Raw genomic sequence first — 15,181 nt, 5'->3', positions numbered from 1 at the left:
TCTGACAACAAATAATTTTATTATTCGTAAATATCGTTCTGTCTATTATTTGCCGAACAATAATTAGCTCACTGTTCCGTCGATAGTCGGAGAGTTCGGTCCAGTATAAATTTCATAGTGATTACTCTGTGCCGACTTGTGCGTTCCGTAAGCATTACAACTTTTCGACATAGATCTTCTCTTTGTTCATCCACCATATATTGCATTTGGTGGGATCAGCTTGGTGTCGTGTATTATGAGTTGCTCAAACCGAACGAAACAATTACTGGGGCTGTCTACCGAAAACAATTGATGAGACTGAGTCGAGCACTCAAGGAAAAGCACGCCCACTACTCCAGACACGACATGGATAGCCTCAAAACATGAAGCATTCTTCCGACGCGGTATCCGTACGCTGCCAGAAAAATGGGAAAAAGTAGTGGCAAGTAATGGACAATACTTCGAATAAAACATTAGGTTCCGTTCTTTCACAATAAATGCCCAATTTTTGATAAAAAACGGTGGAAACTTATTTGTACACCTAATATTTGTTAAGACGCGGACGATCTATCGCATTGCTCGGTGAGCGACGGAATCGCGATCGCGGTTACGTGACCCTCGCGAGACGGTACCACCCCCCTGAAACGGATCGGAGCTTCGGAGCAGCGCGGCGATATCAGATAGCGCCAGCGCGGTCGCGATTTCCGGAATGATTTATTCAATCAATCGATGCCACGATAGCGACATGCGACCATTTTTCGTGCGTTCTTCTTCCGGTTTGCTCCCTCAATCTTTATCTTCCGACATCGTGGAACGGTATGTTGTTAATGTGCTCCGATTGCGTTCCTCCGGTAGTAATCACACCCCGAGACCATTGCGGCAATCTACATACTCCTCGTGTCTCGCTCTCTCGGCTCCGTTCAGGATCACCATCGGAGTGACACCCGTTTGGACACGGAACGATTGGACACCGCACGATTGGACACCGCACGATTGGACACTGCACGATTAGACACCGCACGAATGGACACCATACGATTGGACACTGCACGATTGGACACCGCATCATTGGACACTGCACGATTGGACACCGCACGATTGGACACTGCACGATTGGACACCGCATTATTAGACATTGCACTATTGGACACCGCACGATTGAACGCTGCACGATTGGACACAGTGGGTTGCGCCCCCCCTTCGGGGGGGCTCCACTATCAAAAACTGGACACATAAGTTTGCGGTGAACCTCGCTTCGCGTGGAAAATTGTAAACCTATGTGGAACTTTACTTCGCATTAAAAAGATTATATGTGGAGGCTGTATGTTCCGCCCCTCCCCCTACGGAGGGGCTCCACTATCAAAAAACTAGACACATAGGTTTGCGTTGAATCTCGCTTCGCGTGGAAAATTGTAAACCTATGTAGAACCTTACTACGCATTAAAAAGTATATTCGTGGAGGCAGTATGTTCCGCCCCCCTACGGGGGGGCTCCACTCTGTCCAATCGAGCGGTGTCCAATCGTTCCGTGTCCAAACGGGATACGCCCTCACCATCGCACGCTTATGATCTCGGCGCTCATACCCGCCGTCGGGTCTCTCGCGCTCCAGATCTACGTTCTCAGACACGCACGGCCGCCATTATACCGTAACTCGGAACATTCGAGTCGGTTCGAGAACAATGACTATTAATGAATATTCAAAGTACCGTTAAACCACTGTATAGTAATATGACTGTGGGTGTGTGTGTGCATATAAAGATCAGTGAATTGTGCGATCTTGGTAATCGCTTTTAGGAAAGTAATAACACTCTATCCTTTCCACACGATCCTTATCGCCCCAGTCGGAGCAAGTATCGGCATCTTTCTATCTCTCGATCCAGAGACTTCCAAACCAACGGATTCGGAAGTCAACCGATCAAAATTGCAACATAAAGTTTTGATCCTTCGAGCCGGATTAAGTGGTCGTGGTTCGGCAAAGTGAATTTTGTCGAGTGTATCAAAATTCATAATGATTGAGCAACTGGCGACGCAACAAGCATTGTTGCACCCTATCTCCCGGGCTCTTGACAATTTTAAGAAAATCGGGCGCAATAATTATTCACCAGCGAAGATTCGATCTCGAGTAACATCTCTCAAGGAAACGTGGGTGCAATGCAAACAGGGTCACGCAGTTCTTCTTCAGCTGTACCCGGAACCCAAGAGGGAATCACTCCCCTATTTTCAAGAGAAGCAACTGGAGGTGTATGAAGACATCTACAATACGACCCTGGATTATATGGCCGAGTGTTTGGAAGATTTGGAGCCTGCCGTAAATGCAAACCGAACTATTGACTCTCAGAAAACGCATTCTGACTCGTCGTTTTCTTTGAGACATCTTCCGCCGATACAATTGCCCCCGTTTTCGGGGAAATTCGAAGAGTGGGAGAGCTTCTGCGACCGTTTTGAAGCGCTGATCATTCAAAATAAAGAACTGTCCGATTTTAGACGCATGCATTTTCTAGCATCTAGTTTAACCGGTCGAGCGCGTGACGCGATCGCTAGTACTCCCATTACCGCCAATAACTTCGAAATCGCGTGGAAGTCTCTCCAGACTCGGTACGAAAACAAACGTCGATTGATCAAAACGCATGTCACTACTCTGTATACTCTTTCTACAGCCACGCGCGAATCGGCATCGGAATTACACGCGTTGCGCGACAAGGTCGACAAGGCCATTTCGGCATTGCGCCGACTTGATCGCAAATCGGAAGATATCTTAAACGATGTTCTTGTTTATTTTGTCAGTCAAAAACTTGATCATGCAACACGTCGAGCGTGGAAACTAAAGTTCGACGATGATTCCCCCCTCCGACATTTGAGGATCTTAGTCGATTTCTGTCAGCGCGCGCGGCCGCGTTAGAAGAACTCGCACCTACCCACTTTTCGAAAACGACTCGCGAATGCAAGGTCACTAGCTCGTCGACCTCAACTGCATTGAACCCGATCTGTGTACTTTGTAAGAAAAACCATTTTATCAATAAGTGTCCGTTATTATTCACCGGCAAGAGTCCGCATCAATGTCAAGATATCGTCAAACAATTTAAGCGATGTTTTAATTGTCTGAGTGCAAAACACGCGGATGCAGAATGCAAAAGCAAATTCAATTGTCGCACGTGTCAGCAAAGACATCATTCGACATTACACGTTGATTCGTTCTCGTCGTCAAGCGCTACTCAGGTAACAGTTCCGACGGACCCACTGTCGTTATCGACGGAACTCCCACAAGTCAACGCTCTTTCTGCCGTTACCGCTGCCGCAACACCCTCGCCGGTGTTGCTCGCGATAGCAAAAATTCGCGTGATTTCGCCGTCGGGACGTGCACAGATCGTCAGAGCTCTGCTTGACCAGGGATCGGAGGTCACATTCATTTCTGAACGTCTTGCTCAGATTTTACGTCTGCGTCGCGTTCGCACACTCATATCGATATCTGCCGTAGGAGGCGTAAATGCCGGGATTTGCCGACACGCGACTCAAATTCAAATCACACCCTGTAATCGTTCCGCACCGACATTCTCGGCGCTCGCCTTCATCATGAAGTCGTTAACTAAATACATTCCTCGTCGCTCTCAACTTGATGTCGAATAGGGACATCTGTCGCAGTTGGATCTCGCGGATGACAATCCGACTGGATTAGAGCCAATTGATGTCATTATCGGAGCGGACTTATATAGTAGCGTCATCTTGGACGGTGTCCGCAAGGGACTGGTCGGTCAACCTATTGCACAAAATTCATATTTTGGGTGGGTCATTTCAGGCCCCACATCCTGTCAAGCTTCTCCGGTTCGGCATATTAACGTGTTGCACTGTTCTCTCGAACAAGAATTACGCCGATTCTGGGAAGTCGAGGAGCTTCCGCAACCGCGCGTTCTCTTGCCCGATGAAAACCGTTGCGAGGAGCATTTCGTAGCGACTCATTCGCGTATGTCCGATGGACGATATATTGTGCGCTTGCCCTTCAAGGAAGGCCCGCCGATCGGTATCGGTGAATCTCGCGCGATCGCTGCACGCTTGTTAGCAACGCTTAACCGTCGATTAGACTCTCGGCCCGAATTGAAGCGGGAATACGACGCGTTTCTCGCCGAATACGAGCAGCTCGGACACATGAAAAGAGTTCCTCCGTCTTCCGCGTCAAACTCGCAGGTTGTCTACATCCCTCACCACCCTGTGGTTAAAGCTTCAAGTACAACTCGCGTGAGGGTTGTATTCAACGCATCTAGTGCAACTTCTAATGGTACCTTTCTGAACAATTATCTGCTCCCAGGCCCCAAGTTCCAGACTGACTTGTCGGCGGTCCTGTTGAAATGGCGACAGTACAAATACGTCTGTACTGCCGACATAGCCAAAATGTACCGCCAAATCTTGATAAATTCTCGTGATCGAGATTATCAGCGGATTATGTGAAACGTCAAGGACTCCCCGTCACCACAGGAATTCCAGATGCTCACGATTACATACGGAACGGCCTCAGCGCCATTTCTCGCGTTACGCGTACTAAAACAGCTCGTTCGTGATGAAGGTGATTCTTTTCCATTAGCTTCGTCCCGATCGCCGATGATATTCCGCTCCTGCGCCAAGCTCGCGACCAGGTCTGCGCTCTTCTGCGGCGCGGCGGATTCGAGCTTCGCAAGTGGGCCATCAACAACTCGAACCTTCTCGCCGACATATCTCCCGACAATCACGGGTTGGCCTGTAGTAAATCTCTGCAACCCGATGAAAACCTGAGTGTGCTGGGAATCACATGGAATCCCGCTGTCGATGTCTTCCAATTTCACATATCGCTTCCGAGCTTTCTTCCTAGTACCAAACGTGCAATCTTATCAACAATAGCTAAACTTTTTGATCCCTTAGGTTGGGTAACCCCGGTGACAATTGCCGCTAAAAGATTCATGCAGCAGTTATGGCGCCTCACGCTCTCCCGGTTCAACCATTAGCTCAGTGGGAAATAATTTATAAGAGACTGGCCCGATTGGATGGTCTGCGTCTTCCTCGATGGACCACCCAAGGGTCGGATACCACGCATTGCGAACTTCATGGGTTTGCCGATGTATCCTCTATAGCGTACGCAGCCGCAGTTTATATTCGAGTTACGTCATTTCAGGCGAAACTACCACAAGGTTGTTGATCGGTAAATCCAAGGTTGCTCCGGTTAAACCGATGAGCGTTCCGCGACTCGAATTATCCGCCGCAGTCCTGCTCTCACGCATTCTAACGTTTGTGCGCAATTCGCTCAACTTAAAGAGCACCCCATGTTTTTGTTAGACGGATTCCACCGTCGTGCTGGTGTGGTTAAATCAGCATCCATCCAAATGGAAAACCTTCGTCTCTCATCGAGTCGCTGCCGTTCAATTTCGATTGCCAGACGCGAAATGGTATCACGTACCAACGGAGCATAACCCAGCGGATTGTGCATCTCGAGGGCTCCTCAACACCGAGCTTGCTTCATACAAGCTCTGGTGGTCCGGCCCAACTTGGCTTCGTCGCATTCAATCCGAATGGCCCGCACAGGCTCTCTCTCCAGTGACTGAAGCACAATCGGAAGCCAGGAGAGTTGCGATCCATCTCGCGCCCGTACAGGAACAGTGGGAGTTGGCATCGCGATATTCATCTTGGCCCAAACTTCTCAGAGTGACTGCTTACATTATGCGATTCACTGATCGATGTAAGGGCGAAAATCAAAAAGCCCCGACTAGTTAAATGTATTTTCTCGCTCTTTCAGCTCAGAAATGCCATAGGGCACGAGTGTTTTGGTTTCGAGCCGTCCAAGCCGAATTATTTCCGGATGAATTGAAATCGCTTCGACAAAATTGCTCTGTTTCATCAAGGAGCGCTATTCTCTTGCTTTATCCGTTCATTGATGAGAACGACTTAATTCGAGTAGGTGGACGGCTAAAGAACGCCCCGCTCCCATTCGCAACAAAGCATCCTGTGCTTCTAGCTCTTCATCCAATCGTAACGATGCTGGTTCAGCACGCGCACTTGCGGTCCCTGCATGGGGGCGTTCAGCTCACGCTCGCCACGCTACAGCAAGAGTTGTGGATCCTTCGCGCCCGAAACTTAATTAAATCCATAATCCATCAATGCATTACGTGCACTCGCGAACGAGCGGCGGTCCCCGTCCAATTGATGGAACAGTTACCTCGAGCGAGAGTATCCGCTCCTGCTCGGGCCTTCCTGCATTGTGGCGTGGACTACGCCGGTCCGGTTGCAACTCGAGCGTCAGCGGGTCGAGGGATTACGTCCCGCAAAGCATACAGTTTTCATCTGTTTAGCATCCCGGGCGGTTTATTTGGAGCTTGTAAGTAGCTACTCTATTCCCGCATTCATTGACGCATATACGCGATTCTGCGCGCGTCGTGGACTCCCAGAGGCTATGTATTCAGACAACGGGACTACGTTCGTCGGCGCTGACAGGGAACTCACCCAAGCCTACTTAGGGGCTTTGCGAAATTCAGATTTTTTAAACCGCACCGCCTCCGAAAAGGTAGTGTAGAACTTCATCCCTCCCCACGCTCCGCATTTCGGCGGATTGTGGAAAGCAGGAGTTCGAAGCTTAAAGTATCATTTCAGGCGCATACTCGGTTCCTACACGCTGACATTTGAAGAGTTCACGACCATTCTCTGCAAAATCGAAGCCTGTATGAATTTACGGCCTTTGGGACCTCTATCAGCTTCGCTCGACGACTACGAGCCCCTTACCCCCGGTCATTTTTTGATCGGCTCAGCTCTGACAGTCCACCCAGAACCGTCCGTTCTTAACATCCAGGAGAATAGGCTATCCCGATGGCAACTCGTGCGGCAAATTATCGAGCGATTTTGGAAGGTCTGCCGGAGCAATTACGTGAATACTATGCAACAAAGAGTTAAATGGCGTAAAGTTCAACCCTCCATACAAGTAGACGCATTGGTGCTCATTAGGAATACCACGTTGCCTCCATGTAAATGGGAGCTCGGTAGAGTCATTCATTGTCACGCAGGGTCTGATGGTTTGGTGCGCGTTGTTTCAGTGAAAACGGTCAACTCCGAGTACAAGCGACCACTCATCCAACTGTGCTTGTTGCCGATTGATATCGAGACGCGTGCTGAAAACGCAATCAACTCTTCATTCAAAGTATGTCGCTCATTTGTCAAAGTATGTATCACATGTGATTAGGTTAAGATTTTTGTGACTAAAGATGTTATTCGCGAAGTATATCATCGTTTGTCATTTAGTACGTAAGTCTTTAGTTGGATAAGGCGGTCAACGGGCGATCATGTACATTCTTTTAATCTTGAAATCGCGCGAGTCAGCACAAAGGCTGTCATGGCGGGCGGCTCTACATAGTTATTGTTGTCTCGCCTCGAATCCAAGTGTATCCCTTTTCTTTTTCGAAACGGTTCTTTCGAGGCGGGCGGTATGTTAAGACGCGGACGATCTATCGCATTGCTCGGTGAGCGACGGAATCGCGATCGCGGTTACGTGAGCCTCGCGAGACGGTACCACCCTCTTGGAACGGATCGGAGCTTCGGAACAGCGCGGCGATATCAGATAGCGCCAGCGCGGTCGCGATTTCCGGAATGATTTATCCAATCAATCGATGCCACGATAGCGACATGCGACCATTTTTAGTGCGTTCTTCCGGTTTGCTCCCTCAATCTTTATCTTCCGACATCGTGGAACGGTACGTTGTTAATGTGCTCCGATTGCGTTCCTCCGGTAGTGATCACACGCCGCGACCATTGCGGCAATCTACATACTCCTCGTGTCTCGCTCTCTCGGCTCGGCCATCCGTTCAGGATCACCATCGCACGCTTATGATCTCGGCGCTCGTACCCGCCGTCGGGTCTCTCGCGCTCCAGATCTACGTTCTCAGACACGCGCGGCCGCCATTATACCGTAGCTCGGAACATTCGAGTCGGTTTGAGAACAATGACTATTAATGAATATTCAAAGTACCGTTAAACCACTGTATAGTAATATGACTGTGGGTGTGTGTGTGCATATAAAGATCAGTGAATTGTGCGATCTTGGTAATCGCTTTTAGGAAAGTAATAACACTCTATCCTTTCCACACGACCCTTATCGCCCCAGTCGGAGCGAGTATCGGCATCTTTCTATCTCTCTCGATCCAGAGACTTCCAAACCAACGGATTCGGAAGTCAACCGATCGAAATTGCAACAATACTGATAATGATTTCTATTATAGCCCAGAAAGGCTATTGTACGAGGCTGTATAATAAGTACCCGTGTTCAACGACTGATAGCGCCACTGACTCAAAATCTGTATACCATCGTTTAATCCAAATAAAGAAAAAAGAAATACCATCGTTTAACGCCATCTTTCGAACAACGCCTGTCAAAATTTCAGACAGATTTATCGAGTAGTTTTGTTTTGATAGCTTTGAAGAGCGTTGAAAGTGGGCAAGTTCGTGTTTATTTGCAACCATGGAAAAAGAGCAATGTCGGTCAGTGATTCGATTCCTTTTTTTGGATGGGAAGACGTGTGAGGAAATCAAAGTGAAGTTGCATGCCGTTTATAAGGACCATGCACCTTCGATGACTACCATCAGATATTGGTTCAATTAATTCAAGCGTGGCCGAACATCCGTTTTTGATGAAGAGCGCAGAGTTCGACAAATCATATTTTTTGGATGGCTTAAAAAAGTTGGAATATCGCTGGACTAAGTGTATCGAGCTGAAAGGAGACTATGTTGAGAAATAGATAAAAATTTTTTTTTTAAATGCGTTTTTTTCCCTAACACGGGTACTTATCATACAGCCCTTGTATATGCTATTATTATATATGTGTTTATATCTTATTTCGGTTTGAAGGTCGTTCATGCAATTTAAAATTTGCGTAAAACTTTTTTTTAAATTATGCATTATGTAAAAAGTGCTTTAGCAATTAAAGAAAATCTAATTCATTTAGTGTCTATTATGAATTGATAGCATATAATTTACTAACTTGGCGCTAATTGTATTGATCTCATATCCGTTTTTATTTTTTCAAACTTTTTGTTATATAGCAGTTGGAATATTTTTTTATATATTTGGCGTATTTTTTTTTACCTCTGCTAGGTTTTTTCAGTGAAATTTATTATATTGCGAGGAATCGATTTACATCAAAAGATTAGGATGGTTCCATTAAAAAAAAGAAACTAAGTTGACTTTCACATGATCTTGAAAAATGGTCATAGTTAAAATTCAAGATTATCAACTTTTTTCCTCTGAAAGATCTATCAGTTTTGTCTAAAATATTTTTTGTACGATGTCAAATTTTGGACAAAACAGGTTATGGCACTTTATGGAAACACGTATACAGGGTGTCCGGAGTCAATTGCATCACTCGTCGTCTGCAAATAGAGCGAGTGAAACCAGGAGAAAAATCCTTTACCATTTTGCGATTTTCATAATAATTATTAAGAAATTAATTTAAAAATATCGACCAATTCGCACGAGTACCTTGTATATGGTATTTTATAATCCCAAATATTTAATATTCAGCAGAAAAATTCTTTGTTCGAATAATGAGAGATTTTCAATCGCGAATTAATAATGCGAATTATGAGAATTAAATGTCTAAGCAGGAATAAAGAAAAATTCGATCACAAATATAAATTTTAAGAATTTATCATCAATTTCAATTTGAGCGAGAAGCCAACGGCAAAAATTTACTCACAAAGTAGATATTTTTTATCTTAAATATATGGATGATCTTGCGTATATAATAGAATGACAAGGGAAAAATTTGTCTTTCAAGGGTAAATATAGCGAATAGGGGACCCAGCCCCAATGACCTTGACCTTGACATATGTTATCAAGGACATAATTCTGAGTAACTTTTTCTTCTAATTTAATCGTCGCTCGTTGCTTATTAAAAAGTTATTAACAAACAAAAATTTGTAAAAATCAAGATTTATACATAGTCTGACAATGAAAAACTGGATATTTAAGTTAGTTTACAGAAATAGTCCTACGTATACTACACATATAAACTGAAATAAACACAAGTTTTTACATATATAGGGTGTTCAAAAATAAAATATAAGGGTAAATATAACGAATAGAGGACCCAAATTAAAAGAAAAAGTTACTCAGAATTATGTCCTTGACAACATATGTCAAGGTCAAGGTCATTGGGGCTGGGTCCCCTATTCGCTATATTTACCCTTGCAAGAATTGTACGTACGATGGCATGATTTATGCCAACATCAAGTGCAATCGATTCTTGTCGTCGAGTTGTCTTCTGTTTTGTTCAATACAGTTATTTTTCTGTGTTAAAATTTAATTTATCACATTAAATACATTTAATTTCTATTCATAGTCTTTGTAATTGAACATGTACATGAGAGTCATATTCCCGCAAACTATAATTAATCGTCTCGAAAACTTTTTATGTTTTCGTCGATTACGCTCAACAGTTAATTACATAATTGTCTGCGCTACATTACATCAGCTCTATGCACAAAATGCATGCCTATATGCTTAATAAAGAAAAACGTCAAGGTTCAAAGGTATGCCTCAAGCATTTAAAAGAGAATAACGATCATATTACGCTTGCAGACAAAATAAATGTTGTTCAAAGAAAATTGATGACTGAGTGTTTTGGGTCGATCCTTTGATTTTTTTTTAATTGTTTGATTAATGCGTTTGTTCCGCATATTTATTGTATTGTACAGTGTGACGGTGCAAGATAAGCATATGCGTAAATTCATTATACTCATGTAGGAGATTGTTTACTTCCTCTGGTAATGATAAGAAAAAACCGCTTGCGTGTAATAATCCGTTCTTAAGTGTACGTGTTTAGCACAATTCGTCAAACCATATTATTAGTAAAATGTTTTGATCTCTATTTATCTCGATTTATCTCGATATATCTCGAGTATTTTGAAAAAAAAATGATGAATTTCTTGGCTCGATTCGATTCCAGGAATACACTTTCGTTTATAGAAAGAATTCTATTTTATTTTTGATACTTAAATATCTTGGAAAAATAATCTTTTTTAATAAACTGTTTCAAATAAAAATTACTCTTATTGTTAGTTTTAAGAGATACGTACAATTTTAATTTTAGTTTGACATTGCGTGATTTTCCAAAGTCATGTAAAAATTGCTTTGATTTTTTAACATGAAAATCCCCATCTTTTATTACATATTTTTAAATCTAAGACACACACACATCTCGAGGTGTTCGGACAAACCCCGAAATGTAAAGACTGCGCTTCTCAGTGGCCGTGGACGTTTAAAAGCATCGAACTGTTAGCATCTAATTTGAATCAGCCGTGTAGCCGATCGCTCTTTAACTCGCTGTCAACAGAACACATGCTCGCGCTGTGTTGTTATTTTGACGCCTCGGTCGCTCACCTAACTCCCAAACAGTGGATGTATACACACGCAAAAAGGACCTCTATATACACACTCGGGGACAAATACACTCTCAACTCGATACCGATCTTTCTTCAAAAACTCTCTGTAAACAGTCAGTCTATCTTAGACAGTCGGAATAAATCAAGTTTAAAAACGATTATCGACTTTGCTTTCTAATCACCTACAAATTTCAGAATCTCGCTTATTACCGACGTCACCAGTGCATCTTTCTCACTGCGTATAACAAACGAATCGAAAACCTCTCAACACGAGGTGTTTTTAAAATATTATAATAAAGCCTTTTCTCGTTCATAATCAGTACTTTTCGAGTTACGAATTTTGAAATTTATAATATATTCAGTATTTAAAAAGTTGCGCGGTCGGGTTGACTTTATCTTTAACATATCTTCATAAAAAATCTGCAAAAGTTAAATCAACCGAGCAAATGTCAGAAATGCCTGCAAAAACATCAACCCGGAAACTTTGATAAATGCAGTAATCTTTTATTTGACGCATTAATAGTGTATTCAAATAAATAATAATCATTTTAAGAATATAATACATTGAAATTACATACGAGAAAAATGATTGAATTATTAAATATCAAAGAAGTGATGAACTACAAAGTTCTGACATACACACATACAAGGGATGGAATTTCGCAATTTCTCACGTAATACATCTTGAGTTAATGCCGCCGATATTTAAACTTTAAAAACTAATAACTCAAGAAGTTTTCTATAAAAAAGGGTTTGTGACAGATATTTTGTAAACATCTCACCAATTATTATAAAAAAATACAAGAAAAATTATCCTGGCGACTCCACGATTTCTTCCTTCCGCGAAGTGTCGGCAATGATCGTCGATTGGCGAGACAAACGAATCGCTCAGTAAACAAACCAACGTAAAATATCGGTGATAAAACCATGCCGGCCCCCTCGAGATAAATAAAAATCAATAGATATCCCTTAGTAGAATTTGCCGGCGGAAAAATAAAGAGATACTACCAAGATAATATAAAATTTTCTAACGAAATACCCAACAAACACAGCTGCATCAATAATAATAAAAAATTTCCAACAAATATTCAATAAACACAGCTGCACCAATAGCAATAAAAATAATCATAGGAAAATAGAACCTTTTCTAATTTGATCATATGCAAGGAATCTTCGAACGAATATCGAGCTCACCAATAGACGATCACCACGAGTAAAAACGTGAAAAGTAGGAGAAACACCCCGCCTAACGAAGACATTGGCACATTTTTAATTTGTTAAGATTGAAGGATCCCCACTTCTGAGCAAATTCAATTCGTCGAAGTTTTGGAAGATTCCCACTCTTAGAATTAGAATACACCCCCAAAAAGAAGATTATAAAAAGAGAACTCGCAAACACATCAGGGACTTATTCTGCAACTTTCAATCTGAGTACTCTTGCTCTGTGAGCGGCATCTTTCGACCATCACCAATCACGAACAGAACAACCAAAGCAGCACCTAAAGTCGCCAATTTCGTATTAACTACTACCTCGTAGAAAACACCGATTAAAAGTAAGTCACAACTAATTAATTCTTATTATACGCGGTCGAGATAGAACTCATAACATTATTACATTCACACTGGTTCCGTAGTGAAAACCAGGTCAGGTAATACCTACCCTCTACTAACCAGCAGAGTAGTCAGTCGCAGGAGTCGGAGGTCTCGAGCGTCCGTAAAATGTAATTTTTGCGCCATACAACATTTCAAGACACAGTTAACCGCCAAACCTACTCTCTCTCTCTATCACCCAACCACCTTTCCCCAAGCAACTCCCCAGTATATTCCTCCGAACCACTTTCTTCTGAACCACCTTCCTCCCCGAGATCATTCTCGTCTTTATCGACGATAATCCTCAATAATTCACCTCCTCCTTCCTCTCTTTCGGAGTCAGACGACTTCAAAAAGGCCATACGGGAGTTCTGCAAGGAACTACCTGACTTAGAATCATAGTCGTCCTACCAGGACTAAATTAAACTGAGAAGATCTCCTTTCACTCTCTCTCTCTCTCTATGATCCTTACTTTCTTCCTCACTCACACACACACACACGTTTTATTTTTGTTTGATTAATTAAAACTTTACAATATTAACCAGTCAGAACCTAAAAATTAACGTTAGAATCTTTTCCTTACATTCTGACTGATGTCCTCCGTATTAATGTAACATCCGCGAACTAACACACACACACACACAAACACACACGCACGCACGCACGCACGCACGCACGCACGCACACACACATACATTAAGAAACCAATATTATATTTTTTTATCTCTTTTGTAATCATGTATATCTACCATTTACTTTAAAAATATGAATAAATTTATACTTTGTTAATTAAAATCAAACTAACCCTTTATTAACCCCTCACTCAGTCGAAGATCGCACTTGGTCCCATCCCGCGTAAAAGAGATTAAATTCTCTGACCAAAAAGGGACCGCCAAGCAAACTTCTGAAAAACAGTGTAATAGCGACCCGAACGGTCGTTTACCTGATTTTCGGACAGTCAAGTTCGTTCGAGCCGCCTCGAGACGTTCGACTTTGGGATCATAAAGATAGTGGTTGCGCCCTTCCGTCGACTCATCCTTCCTCGAGTCTGGACGTAACAACATTATATTTAAAAAAATTCTAAGTATTTTTACCTGATCTTGAAGGCTCAACCCAAAATCAAATTAATATGCTCATTTGATACAATATCTCAGTGCTAGGATTTACTTGCAACTTTCGGCCGGATGTCTTGACTCACGCCTACTGCTCCCCTCTTACTGCTCGGGTCTTAGCAACGCAGCGCCGGACGCTTGTAACTAAGGAGCGCGTCACTTATTCTCAGGCACGTGCGTATCAATGTAATAGCGCAATACTCTAGTAGCAAAAGTTCTCACTAAAATTTTCTATTTAATATTTTATTTTGTATTAATAATAGAATAATAATTATTTTTATTATTAATACAAAGTAAAATATCAAATTTTAATGAGAACTTTTGCCATTAGAATATTGCGCTATTACATTTGTGATACGCACGTTCCTGAGACTAAGTGACGCGCTCCTTAGTTACGAGCGTCCGGCGCTGCGTTGCTAAGACCCGAGCAGTAAGAGGGAGCAGTAGGCGTGAGTCAAGAAGTCCGGCCGAAAGTTGCAAGTAAATCCCAGCACTGCAATATCTGATACTCAACAACTTTTGTTAGGGTTGACTAATAAGTCCGTGCGGTTTTTTTACGTATAAATAAGAGATGATTTTTTTATAGAAGGCAATAACTTTATTTAATGTATTAGCTATTTTGATCCATTATCTTTTGCCATCTTTTGGGCAGCTTCATAATTCCTCGCTCAAAGAATTTCCTGTCTTTCTCGGCGAAAAACTCCTTCAAGTGCTGTTTGATAGCTTCCTCAGAAACGAAGCGCTGTTCATTTAAGAAATTCTGAAGGGAGCGAAATAGATGATGATCTGAAGAAGTAAGATCTGGTGAATATCGAAGATGTGATAGACATCCCAGTCCAGTTCCAATAATTTTTACTGTGTTTGTAAAGATATGTGCGACCTGGCATTATCGTGATGGAAGACGACGGCCCTTGCGATTTTCACCAATTCTGGACGCTTCTCATGGATCGCTGCTTTCAATTTCGATATTTGGAGAACGTCTGCAATCTCTCGTGTCGCATAGCGTGGATTAGTATCAATTAACATCTTCACTTTGTCGCTATCAATCTCAACTGGCCGATCCAAGAACGGTGCATGAATGGATAGAAGAATCTCCAACACAAAATCTCGCAAACCAT

General features: G+C 42.7%; 1 protein-coding gene across 2 annotated transcripts in view; it reads right to left on the bottom strand.

Annotated features, from left to right (window-relative positions):
* The window catches only part of LOC115234594 (tubulin polyglutamylase TTLL5), a 282,472-nt gene that overhangs the window by 257,920 nt on the left and 9,371 nt on the right, over positions 1-15,181 (bottom strand). The gene's annotated exons all lie outside the window — the stretch shown is intronic.

The sequence above is a fragment of the Formica exsecta genome, unplaced genomic scaffold (genome assembly GCF_003651465.1).
Source record: "Formica exsecta isolate Colony F162 unplaced genomic scaffold, ASM365146v1 scaffold200, whole genome shotgun sequence".
NCBI classification, from domain to species: Eukaryota; Metazoa; Arthropoda; class Insecta; order Hymenoptera; family Formicidae; genus Formica; species Formica exsecta.
Note: the sequence above shows the minus strand (reverse complement) of the source record. Positions and strands in the feature narration are given on the sequence as shown.